The 12,840-nt window shown below is 37.5% G+C and overlaps 2 long non-coding RNA genes across 4 annotated transcripts; one reads left to right on the forward strand and one right to left on the reverse strand.

The window, feature by feature from the left end:
- Positions 1-1,034: 1,034 nt before the first annotated feature.
- Positions 1,035-5,527, reverse strand: LOC121865959. 3 transcript variants are annotated; one of them, XR_006088863.1, is made up of 4 exons: positions 5,239-5,527; positions 4,530-4,613; positions 4,197-4,250; positions 1,035-1,139 (listed from the first exon to the last, which is right to left on the reverse strand). It is a non-coding gene; the product is annotated as an uncharacterized LOC121865959 (long non-coding RNA). The 3 variants fall into 3 exon arrangements; XR_006088861.1 differs by having other exon boundaries at positions 5,230-5,527; XR_006088862.1 differs by lacking the exon at positions 4,530-4,613 and having other exon boundaries at positions 5,230-5,527.
- LOC121865960 lies at positions 1,055-2,341 on the forward strand. Its single transcript, XR_006088864.1, has 3 exons — positions 1,055-1,171; positions 1,708-1,800; positions 2,285-2,341. It is a non-coding gene; the product is annotated as an uncharacterized LOC121865960 (long non-coding RNA).
- Positions 5,528-12,840: the final 7,313 nt, after the last annotated feature.

Below are 12,840 nucleotides of genomic sequence, written 5' to 3' on the forward strand. Positions count from 1 at the left end.
TGTGTGTGTGTGTTGGAGGACTGTGTGTGTGTGTTGGACTGTGTGTGTGTTGGAGGGCTCTGGAGAACTGTGTGTGTTGTAGAGCTCTGGAGAACTGTGTGTGTGTGTGACTGACTGTGTGTGTGTTGGAGGACTGTGTGTGTGTGTGTTGGAGGGACTGTGTGTGTGTGTGTTGGAGGGGACTGTGTGTGTGTGGAGGGGACTGTGTGTGTGTGTGTGTTGGGCTGTGTGTGTGTGTTGGAGTGCTGTGTGTGTGTGTGTTGGGTGCTGTGTGTGTGTGTTGGAGGACTGTGTGTGTGTGTGTGTGTGTTGGAGGACTGTGTGTGTGTTGGAGGGCTCGGTATTATTGCAGTTTCGGCCAGTACATGCCTGACTTTTAACCATCCCCAACCTTTAGATCTCCTTATTGGAGTATTTCTAACACCATTTTAACCAGGGAGCAAAGAATGTCAGAAAGGAGTTTTAAAGATTTCCATGCTTTTTTGGGGGGGGGGATATAATTCTAAAGAGGGTGCTTTCCCCTGGAAATAAAGGCCACATTTCATTGAATCGACCCAAAATACACAGGATAAACGAATTTCTAAACTACGAGGGCATATTCGACGAAACTGCAATTTTACAATGGGCTCTGGAGAGCTGCGTGGACTGTCTAGATAAACTGAGCTGGGAGTCAAATTAAGATTAGCTGTAGAGATTTGGGAAAGCTTAATAAAGTGCTATAAAAATGTACAGGACTAAATGCCAATTAGTTACAGTATTAGTGAGCATTAGTAGTAGTAATGTGATTAATAGTAAGTAAAGCTGGTTGTTAGTAGGTGGGTTTTAACTAACAAATTAACTAACCTAATCAGCCTAACATAGATTAAATGTAACTAATCTAGACTAACCCAAATTAATATTAAGTTACCTATTATATAGTTTATATATTGGATAAGAAATATATTAAAGAATGTAACTTAAAATTTGCCACAAGTTAACTGATCATGAATTCAGAAAGTTAAGCTAAAAAAATTTCACTTGTTTAAATTCTTAAAAATCAATAGCTTGTGTACTTTGCAGTTTCCTTTTCAAAATCTAATCGTGTACTGTACTGACTTTCTCCTCAGGTTAAGCTGGCCAGAAGTAACATCATACTGAACCTAAGGAGAAATAACTTAAAATGCCAGAACAGGTAAAGTCAACTTACTGAGTTTTATTTAGGCAAGGGAAGCTTGTGGGACTTGTGAAATCATTAAACATTGTGTGGGTGTGGCTTGTTGTAATTAGGGTGGGGGGGACAACATGGCTTGTGTGTTGGCATATGGGGTGAGCAGGTGTGTTGGTAAAGTTTTTCATTCAAGCTAAATGTGACCAAGTTGTCAAGGGGAATACCTAAGGGGGCTTGAGGGGTGGGAGGAAGGGAGGGAGGATTCAGTAAGTGAACAGTGGTAAACTGTTGTGTATGAAGCAGTGTGGAGAGATTTAGTAGTGTAGCAGTATTGGTGATGAAGGCTTGTTATGATTGGCTATACTATTGTTGTGGTAAATGTTAGTTGTTGAGGTATCAAGAAAACTAAAACACTAATGCAACTTAAAATAAGATCTTTTGTAGATAAGGTATTTAAATAAACAATTGGGGACAGTATAAGTACATGTAGTCTGGTGGTAGATGGAAATTGTATGTTTAATCTTCATTGTACATAAATTACAACTTTAAACATGTTGCAGGTGACAGCTGACGTACGTGAATGCCAATGTAGAGGAAGTGACCGACACCTTGAGCAAGATGTAACACCCATCATGTTACTTCAGCCTTCTTAGGTAAATTACTTAGGTATCTTAGTATGGCCATCCCCAAAAACTACTGGAAGTAAGACTCGAGAGGAGGGACTTACTTTGTGTGAAGGGTTGGAAAGGAGGAGCATTGGGCGGTGGAGGGGCGCTCGTACAGTGCAGGGGCGCTCGTACAATGGGGGGGGGGCCGCCTCGTACAGTGGGGGTGGGTGCCTCGTACAGTGGGGGTGGGGGCCTCGTATAGTGGACGGGCGCTCGTACAAGCGCTCATGGAATGGTGATGCATGTGAATGGGCATGCATGATGCCTAGATGAAGACTGCTGCAGCCAAAAGTGAGAAGGACAATGCTCCTGCATAAGGTGATATAGGAGGGTGTTTGAGTGTATGGATATATCACATATATATAAGAATGCAAGTTTAGATTCCAAGAAATTCTGGAGTAAATGTTGTGTATTGGTAGTAATACATTAAGGTTAATTAAGATTGATCTAAATCCAAACCATGTTGCAGGTGGTTGGTGTACAAGATAGATGGATCAGACACAACAAGGTGACCACGACTGTCTAGCATCCCACACCTTGAGGACTACCACCTTACTAAGAAAGAACAGAATTGGTGTTCTGTACACTACTGTAAGAATAGTGTACTGTAATGTAAAAGTTAAGTATTACTGAAACCTTTTTTATATAATTTAGCAAAACTTGATATATTACTTAAAATAGTGCATTTAAGAACATACAGTACAAGTTAACGTCAATATTGTGTATTGGTAGTGATATAAAATAGCTTAATTAATTCAGATGTAGAGTATCTAAAAACAAATATAATCATGTTGCAGGTGGTTGGTGTACAAGATAGATGGACCAGACACAACAAGGTGACCACTACTGTCCAGCATCCCACACCTTGATGACTACCACCTTACTAAGAAAGAACAGAATTGGTGTTCTGTACATTACTGTAAGAATAGTGTAATGTGAAAGTTAAGTATTACTGAAACCTTTTTTTGTATAATTTAGCAAAACTTGATATATTACTTAAAATAGTGCATTTAAGAACATGCAGTACAAGTTAACCTCAATATTGTGTATTGGTAGTGATATAAAATAGCTTAATTAATTCAGATGTAGAGTATCTAAAAACAAATATAATCATGTTGCAGGTGGTTGGTGTACAAGATAGATGGACCAGACACAACAAGGTGACCACTACTGTCCAGCATCCCACACCTTGATGACTACCACCTTACTAAGAAAGAACAGAATTGGTGTTCTGTACACTACTGTAAGAATAGTGTACTGTGAAAGTTAAGTATTACGGAAATATTTGTTATAATTTAGCAAAACTTGAGAAAATATTTAAAGTACTGTACTAATGCATTCAAGACTGTAGGAGTGAACCTTGATTAAAGCCACACAAAGTATTAAAAATAGCAAGATACATTATGTACAGTAGCATTATTAACTATCATGGTAGTCAGTTTTGTTGTGGTTGCAAAAAATTTCCATTTTATAATACTATATTTTTCGTCCACAGGTGAAGTATCAGCAAGGTGTACAACGAGATACACGGACATCAATCAAACGGATTGTGAGAGGTTTGAATATCTCGCACGGATCCATTTCTCTTAGTGGTTTGTAAAATTAAGTGTAATATGTAATTGTTGTTCAGTGTGGGAAGGCCTCTGGTGGCTTGTTGAGGGATGGTGTTTGTACCGGGGGAGGCGTTTGTACCAGGGGGAGGCGTTTGTACCGGGGGAGGCGTTTGTACCGGGGGAGGCGTTTGTACCGGGGGAGGCGTTTGTAGTGGTAGAGGCACTTGCACTGGTAAAGGCACTTGCACTGGTAAAGGCACTTGCACTAGGAGGTGTTTGTAATGGTTTGTACTCCTACAATGTCTGTGTATAACAATAAATAAATAAATAAATATTGAATAAACTTTACATTTCATATTCCGAAGTTGAATGATAATGATCTAAATAAACCACAAGTACAGTAGAACTGTAAACTATACCTGAAACATGAACTAAAGTGATCAACTTGGATACACCCACATGATGGCTTCTGGGTAACTTAGAACATGATATATACATTAATTACATATAATTATCACCAATTGACATCAAAGTGCCATTCATTGTACGTACAACTGTTACAAACTAATGCCCATGTGATGCCCTATTGGGTACATGTAATCAAAACTACTAGATACCCACAGATGGCACAAATAATGCATTTAAGTCACCGACGCCTCGGACAAAGGATTTTGACAACCTTACCGAGAGAACGGGCGTCTCGTGTTCATTTTGAAATTCATCGGCCATGACCTTAAAGAACATTTTTGATTGCATACATACTACTAATTTGAAAGTATTGTATATATACAGTAAATGAAAGTAAAGTACAGTAAGAATTTTACTTACTAAATGTTGACAATCTGGACACTGCACACCAATTGCTGAATGGAAGTGTTTTACCTGAAAATATAGAAGAAAAAATCTTGTAAAATTGTAATAAACAACTTATGAACCCCCCCACACCCATCCCCCTCCACCCATCCCCCACCCTCCACCCATCCCCCCTAAAGACTTGGTCACTTGGATAAATTTAGAAATATATATATATGTACTGTACCTGGCCAAAATTATTCACAAAGTACAAGACTTCCATTATTATCTAAAGCTAAATTTTGTGTAGGACCAAAACCTGACAAAAGATACTTTAAAAAACCTTAAGGTCTAGTGAAATAAACTCACCTTATGTGGAGTTTGCAATATAAAGGTTGAATTGAAAAATCCACAACGGCTGATAATGTGACGGCCTCACCATCACTGATGTATCTGCAGAGAAATAATAATGGTAGTGGTACTGTAATGTGATTTCTAGGGACACAGGAGAAATATCTAGTGATGTTGCCAATAATTACAAGTTTTCTCTGATTTTCTTCTGTGCTAATATTTGGTAATGTACAGTAGGTTTAAGAACATAAGACTGCAGGAATAGCCAGTAAATTGATATATACTGTACCTAGACATTGCAGGTATAAAACCAGGCTATATGACCAAGGATATTTTGTATTTCTGTATCAGCTTCTGGACTGTTATTGTATATTGCAATAAATGTGTAGTGTATACATATGAAAATAAAAAATATACTGTATATTCAATTCTTTATTTTGTATTACCTATCTACAAAGATATAAAAACATAGTACACAATGTACAGTACATATGTAATTTTTTTCTATGTTGCTGACAGAACATATTACCTTTTTCAGAACAATTTATAATGTAAGTTTGTTAGGTGGCGATGGTAGATACAACACTGCAGTAGCCCTCCTCCTTTATCCGGGCTTGGGACCGGCATGTTCGACTGAACAAGGCGGAGTTACTACTGTGCATTCTACGTCTAACTACGGTGCTGTTAGTGCTATCAACTATAACTTGAAAAACTTTACCTTTATTACCTCCAAGAAGCACCTTGTAGTAGGTCCAGTCAGCCACACAAACAAACCTGGAATACAAAAAACTTTAAAACATAACATTCATAAATACTTGCATATAGACATTATATATTGTCATAAGTACTTTACCTGTTTGGAGGAGTTCTCGACCAGCCACAAGTTCACTTCAGTCAGACGTTCACCTCGGAGGCGCACAATCTGAAAGAAATGAGAAAACCTTAGTCCCATCCACACACATTAAAGGTGGGAGGTTGGGTGTGTGAGAGAGGGTGAGTGTATGGATGGGAGTGAGGGTGTGGATGGGAGTGAGGGTGTGTATGGGAGGACCTCCCACACACACCCTCACTCCCATCCATACACTCACCCTCTCTCACACCTTTCATTATACCCAACACTCCCTCCCAAACACCCCACCCACCCACCAACCCTCCCTCCCTCCCACCCCCCCTCCCTCCCACCCAACCCCCCTCCTACACCACCTCCCCTCCAACCCAACTCACATACCTACCCATCCCAACTCCCTTCCCATCCACCCAACCTTTTGGGTGTGTGGATGGGAGGAAGAGGATGTGCATGGGAGGAAGAGGGAGTGGTTAGGAGGAAGAGTGTGTGGTTGGGAAGAAGGGTGTGGTGTGCCATGCCCTCCTCCATGCAAACACAGCATCGAAAAATATTCTGAAGAAAATTGGTTTGTATTGGTGTAATATTGTATTGTGAGGACTCATTTGTGTTTTAGTGTGAATGATAAGTGTGCAGGGATTATGGTGGTGTAAGAGAGAGAGAGCCTTATAATAGTTGTGAGGAGGTAAGAGACTTGCTGTGTAGGCACGGCTTATAGCACTATTTTACCCTCACTTATATATCATATTATTGTATGGCAATAATTATTATTCAATATATTTACCAATGGTTTTACTGTATCAATTTGACTAACAAATTATAAATATAATATAATATCTTGAAGGTTCTAAGGTTCTTGTGGCCCCAGAATATACTACATATTATTTTATTGATACTTTAAACTATTGTAACACGGTAGAGATAGGAACACGTAAAGGAAGATAGAACATGATTAAATTATAAATCTATTAACCAACAGCTCAACGTTTAACAGTTATGATACAGTTTAGGTATAGACTAAAAAATGTTTATCTAACCTAACCCAATTCAACCTACATCATTATATGTCCATAAGAGAAGTGGGACATCTTGGAGTATCACAAGATAATTAAGGGAGATAATGATTAAGCATTTATTATGTAATGACTAGCATAATAATGCCCACAGCCATCCTGTCCACAATCCCATTAAAATCGTAGTAAAATCATAGACAATCTCCGCAGCTAACGGTCAAATACCCTTTGGATATTTGGCCAGCTAGCACAGTCAAATAACACCTTCATAACTTGTACTGGGTAGTGGTGGTGGAGTCACTTAGTACCAGAGTACTGTGTTTATATTTGATTCATATTATCCACAGTTGTTCTGTGGATGATGTAGTATTAATGGTAAAATTTCACTTGTTACCACCAAACATTTGGAAGTTGAAATTATGCTTGATGGATGTAAAATGTTATATAGATTTGATTCTATTGTTTGCAATTTTTTGGTACAAATTTAGAAATTAAAAAGTTTTGATTTTAGGGGAAAATTTGACATTTCCTACGAACATCTCGGACAAGCGTGTACAGTGTATGTAATTAATTTGCATTAGTATATAAGTATACTGTATTGATTGCACCAGTATAGAATATATAACCTAATCTAAACCATACTAGCCTAACAGATGGACTATGCCAAGATCTGATTGGTTAACAAACCAGCTACTAAAATGTAAAATATCTCACTTATACAGAACTTAATTTGTGACAGAAATGCCATAGAAGAAAAGTGTTTTAGAATGATCAAAACTACTGATTGCTACCATAAAATTATCAAAAAATTTTGGGTGGCAACAAATGACATAATAGCATACAGTATTAACTAATAAAAATTAACACAACTTTTTATTTTAATTATAAATACCAGTATTTTTTTATCACTTCTCTATGAACATAAATCACCTGTAATGGGCAGGACATGAAAGATGACGGAGAGTACGGGGTAAAACACGGTGAAGAACTGATCATGTGACACTAAAATGATGTCTCCACGCTCTTTGACACAGAGAAATTAACTATTTACTGTAAACAATCTACCAAAAAATATGACGTGGCAGCCCGTGTTGTTGTCCGCTCTTAAACCAATAAACACTGACTCCGGTAATACTGTACTTAACTTGTCAATAAATGACAGACCCTCACATTGGTGGTTTTATTACCATATACCGGTATATAAAATTGATTGTGTTTGTTTCTTTTAGGCTTTACTATCCAGATTCATGAGTCTATTATCTCCACAAATCCCTTATTTATTTTTTCGTTTGGTTAAGTAGGATCTTAAACCTATTCTATGCACATTATAAATTACTGTATGAGAATTATATTGTTGGAATCAAATCCCATAATAATGAGTTTAAATACATTTCCAATTTCTTTTGAGTAGTATTGGTTAATGAGTGAAACTTATGTTCTTATATTTTATTTTCCCTCCCTAGTTATGACTTCTTGTTGGCGTTGCTGTTTATCAAATCGTAATTTATCTGCAAGACCCATTGTCAGATTTATAGCCGAGTGGTGGGGCCTGTTCAACGACCAAGAGGGCCAAGATTATTTATTAACGACTCTGCCATATATGACATTATTAGTTGTAATTTCTATAATGAAACCATTTGGAAATAAAACCAATTATACAACAGAACACTAACTTTATTTATGACAACTAATGAGTCAGCTCACAACATTTTATGTATACTGTATATGAATTCATAAATTATTAAACTACACACACATATATGTAATGATAGTTTAAGTATATAACATAGACAGGAAAGAATTATATAAACTGAAGTACAGCAATGAATAACTGAATGTAAATTAATTTTTCTCAAATAACTAACAAGACAATAATGAAAACTGATGATGTTTATGAAAAATTGACAACAGAGAAATAATGAGAAAATATTCCTTCCATTAATAACGTCCATATACACAGTACTGTACTCATTATGTGATAGTGATAATTAACTCAGTACAATTTAATTTTCCTGCTTTTTCCTCCGAGTTCAATTTCTGTGTAAGGTCTGCCCAAAATACAGTCAAGACCAGCTTACTTTTTCTACTTTGAGTCATTGAATGCCTATATTGTGTAAGCACGTGACAGTTGAGAAGGAGTGTTCACATATTGCAGTGCTTGTACCAAATGTGAGGGCAGCCGCATAAAGCTTGTGTATGTGAGTTAATCCATTTTAGAAAGGATATGATATCTTGAAATTTTCACCAATGTTTTTGAGAACTGGGCAATAAAATTCTTCAATAAGTCACTTAGCAACATGACATTCACTTACCAGAAGAGACGACTCAGTGTCGACACCTATGAGTTTAGCCAATGGGACAAGATTTTCCGGAAGTAATAAACAAGTCTTGGATTCTGGCCAACGACTAGAAATGACTGTAAGTAATCTCATATTATGCTCACCAAACTCAGCATTGAGTTCACCAAGGCAGTTATCTAAAATATTGTAGTACAGTTGATGATGTAAATCAGCTTCACTATCAAAACCATGAACATTAGAATGTCTTACAGTTGTTTCAGTCACTGTTAAGTATTGGAGCAGTTTGTGTTTATACCAACAGACCCAAAGGCAGTCCTGGTGGATCAAGATTCCAATCTAGATCATTGGAACAACTCATTGGTAGGGGTACCCGCCCTATGGCAGTTCCCAGGAATATAAAAACATTTTCACTCTCCAAATTTTTTTACAGCATATTGAGATAGAATATATTCAAAACTTATGAAATGACTTTGTTGATAAAAGTCTTCTTTCCATATAAATTAAGACCGTCAGTTATTTACAAATGTGATCATGAGCACACAGCCATGCACCAGCCAACACAGTCCCACCAATACTGGAGTCTCGAGTACAGCAGACAGTGTTTTAGAGAAGAAACAACAGCATATACTTATAGAAAACCTCTACAAGTAGATGGTGCCTGTACTGTATTGATAGAGATAACACCAGAGAGAGAAAAAAGGAAGGTTTACATCTGTATTCCTTTACTTTGCTGGAGACAAACTGGATCATGATAAAAAAGGAAGTGGCTACTTAACCAGGAGTTCCTGGCTGGTCACACTGGAGGTTATGTGAGAGGGTTATGCCTCCCAGTCATTGCTGACTTCTTAGAAGTGCCACACAGTCCTCAGCCTCCCTCACCTTCGGTGACTGGGGACAGGTTAAACAACTTAGCAACGTTTAATGTCATCAATGACGGCCCCGTTAAGGTGTGGGGAGCTATTTCCCACGCCAAAGTATAACATATGAACAAGAATGATATTAAAGAACTCATAGAAGAAGAAATAGACGCGCAGAGAGAAATTAAGAGACCCGACGGAAAATCCACCTCGGCTCTAGTTGGATTTTTCCACAAACTTCCAGAGACGGTCACACTGGGATGGGACATCGTCTGAGTGAGATCTTACGTGCCATGACAGACCAGATGCTTCAAGTGTCAGCGGTACAGTCACCCACCCAAAATATGCAAGGCCCCAGAAGATGTGTGCTACAGCTGTGTCTTCTGGACACCAGGCGGTCGAATGTCCGGGTGGTCGGAGGTAGTAAGTCGGGGAGGAGCTGTAATCTATATGATGAAGAAAAAGACCCCACCACTAACACAAATGGTAGGAGACTTATCTCACTTTTCAGTGCAAATGAAGATGTTAGGTTATGATCAACCTAATGGAAATGTAACTGAGAAAGGAATTAGAATTAACAAGTGGGCATCCATTCTACAAACAGAATTAGTTGCCATACTTTCAGCCATTAAATTTATTTAAATCACCATCACCGACAGTCTCGTCATCACTGACTCTCTATCCTGCTTGCTCTTAACTTAAGTTGTCACGCATTTGTCTGTGAAGCCAGACACAAATGTGGACCTTGTTGATGGAGGTGTCAAGATCAAACTGTTGTTGATCCCTTCTCACACAGGCCTCAAAGAACATGACAGAGTTGATGCCCTCGCCAAACTCGCATCTAACAAAGACACTGTTGAACACAATTTGGGTCTGTCAAAAAGAACCCTTAAAACTGTTACTAGGAAAGAACAGATTGATGAATTTGATGCAAGCAGACAAGTGCAAACAGGCATTAGTCAATACAGTGTTTACCATGATGAGAAGTATCAAGTGAAACATGTACTGAATATGGAGCAGGGAACTAGATCACTAGATTACAAGATAATGGAACTGCTAAAGTAAGATAAGGATATAAGTACCTCTGGCAGTATATCCCTCAAGCAGATGTGAAAAAAAAACTAAATGCAAAGTGTGTGATCAAACAAATGACCACAAACTGGAATACCACGTCCTTGACTGTGTGAAGACAGAACCTTTTATGGACAGGTCCAAATACACTGTGTGTGAAATGGACAACACTTTATCTCTAAATGGCAAGATAGCCGATATATTAAGACTGCATCCACTTTTTTTAACTCAGTTGCTATATCATTTCCCATCTATAGAACCAAACACACAATATGCTTGAATACTTCTCATGCAAATGCGAATAACAAAGTGTGTGGCCAGGCATATTGCCTCACACCGTTGTACTCAGGCAGTTGTGAATAAGTTACCCTCGATGTACAAAAATAAAACAAACAATGTATTTGAAATACTCTGTAACATTCAATGTCATAATGTCCTGACCACTGGGGTTAGTTATCCAGACCCCTTGTGACCTCAACTCTGTAATTCTTTTGTGCTACTGCTCACAGGATAAGTATGGGGTGCACAATAATCTGGTCACTGTAAGTGGCAAAATTAATTAAATTTTAACCATCCACTACATTTGGTTAACAGTAGTGCATACTATTGGAAAGCAAGCAGTGGTCACGTCACCCGGCCACTGTGTCAGCAATTATAGCTAACCACAAACAGTTGGTGGATGTACTTGATACATGTGAGGAAAATGAGTGTGATGCAGCAGTGTGGCAACTGGATTATTGAAACAGATAAAATGCAGAAAAATTCATGTTTACTGCATACCGTGTGAAGGAATTTCTGCCGACACTTGGACCTGCAGATCAGCTTTTACAATCACGTGACTGACTTCATGACAAGAATTCACCTTATTGAATCTCTTGTCAGTAGTGTTAAAGACATCTGGAACAACACTGGCAATGAGAATATCTCATCAAAACTTGATCATCACGACCTTACAGAATACCATCAGCAAAAGCAAAAGCATAACACAAACTGCCCCAATACTTAACAGACTAAAACAACTGTAAGACATTCTAATGTTCATGGTTTTGATAGTGAAGCTGATTTACATCATCAACTGTACTACAATATTTTAGATAACTGCCTTGGTGAACTCAATGCTGAGTTTGGTGAGCATAATATTAGACTACTTACAGTCATTTCTAGTCGTTGGCCAGAATCCAAGACTTGTTTATTACTTCCGGAAAATCTTGTCCCATTGGCTAAACTCATAGGTGTCGACACTGAGTCGTCTCTTCTGGTAAGTGAATGTCATGTTACTAAGTGACTTATTGAAGAATTTTATTGCCCAGTTCTCAAAAACATTGGTGAAAATTTCAAGATATCATATCCTTTCTGAAATGGATTAACTCACATACACAAGCTTTATGCGGCTGCCCTCACATTCGGTACAAGCACTGCAATATGTGAACACTCCTTCTCAACTGTCACGTGCTTACACAATATAGGCATTCAATGACTCACCGTAGAAAAAGTAAGCTGGTCTTGACTGTATTTTGGGCAGACCTTACACAGAAATTGAACTTGGAGGAAAAAGCAGGAAAATTAAATTATATTGAGTTAATTATCACTATCACATAATGAGTACAGTACTGTGTATATAGATGTTATTAATGGAAGGAATATTTTCTCATTATTTCTCTGTTGTCATTTTTTCATAAACATCATCAGTTTTCATTATTGTCTTGTTGGTTATTTGAGAAAAATTAATTTACATTCAGTTGTTCATTGCTGTACTTCAGTTTATATAATTCTTTCCTGTAAATGTTATATACTTAAACTATCATTACATATATGTGTGTTTAGTTTAATAATTTATGAATTTATATACAGTATACATAAAATGTTGTGAACTGGGTCATTAGTTGTCATAAATAAAGTTAGTGTTCTGTTGTATAATTGGTTTTATATGCAAATGGTTTCATTATAGAAATTACAACTAATAATGTCATATATGGCAGAGTCGTTAATAAATAATCTTGGCCCTCTTGGTCCTTGAACAGGCACCCCCACCGGGTAAAAATCTGACAATGGGTCTTGCAGATAATTTACGATTTGATAAACAGCAACGCCAACACGAAGTCATAACTACGGAGAGAAAATAAAATATAAGAACATAAGTTTCACTCATTAACCAATACTACTCAAAAGAAATTGGAAATGTATTTAAACTCATATTATGGGATTTGATTCCAACAATATAATTCTCACAATTTATAATGTGCA

The sequence above is a fragment of the Homarus americanus genome, unplaced genomic scaffold, assembly GCF_018991925.1.
Source record: "Homarus americanus isolate GMGI-L3 unplaced genomic scaffold, GMGI_Hamer_2.0 scaffold5019, whole genome shotgun sequence".
Taxonomy (NCBI): domain Eukaryota; kingdom Metazoa; phylum Arthropoda; class Malacostraca; order Decapoda; family Nephropidae; genus Homarus; species Homarus americanus.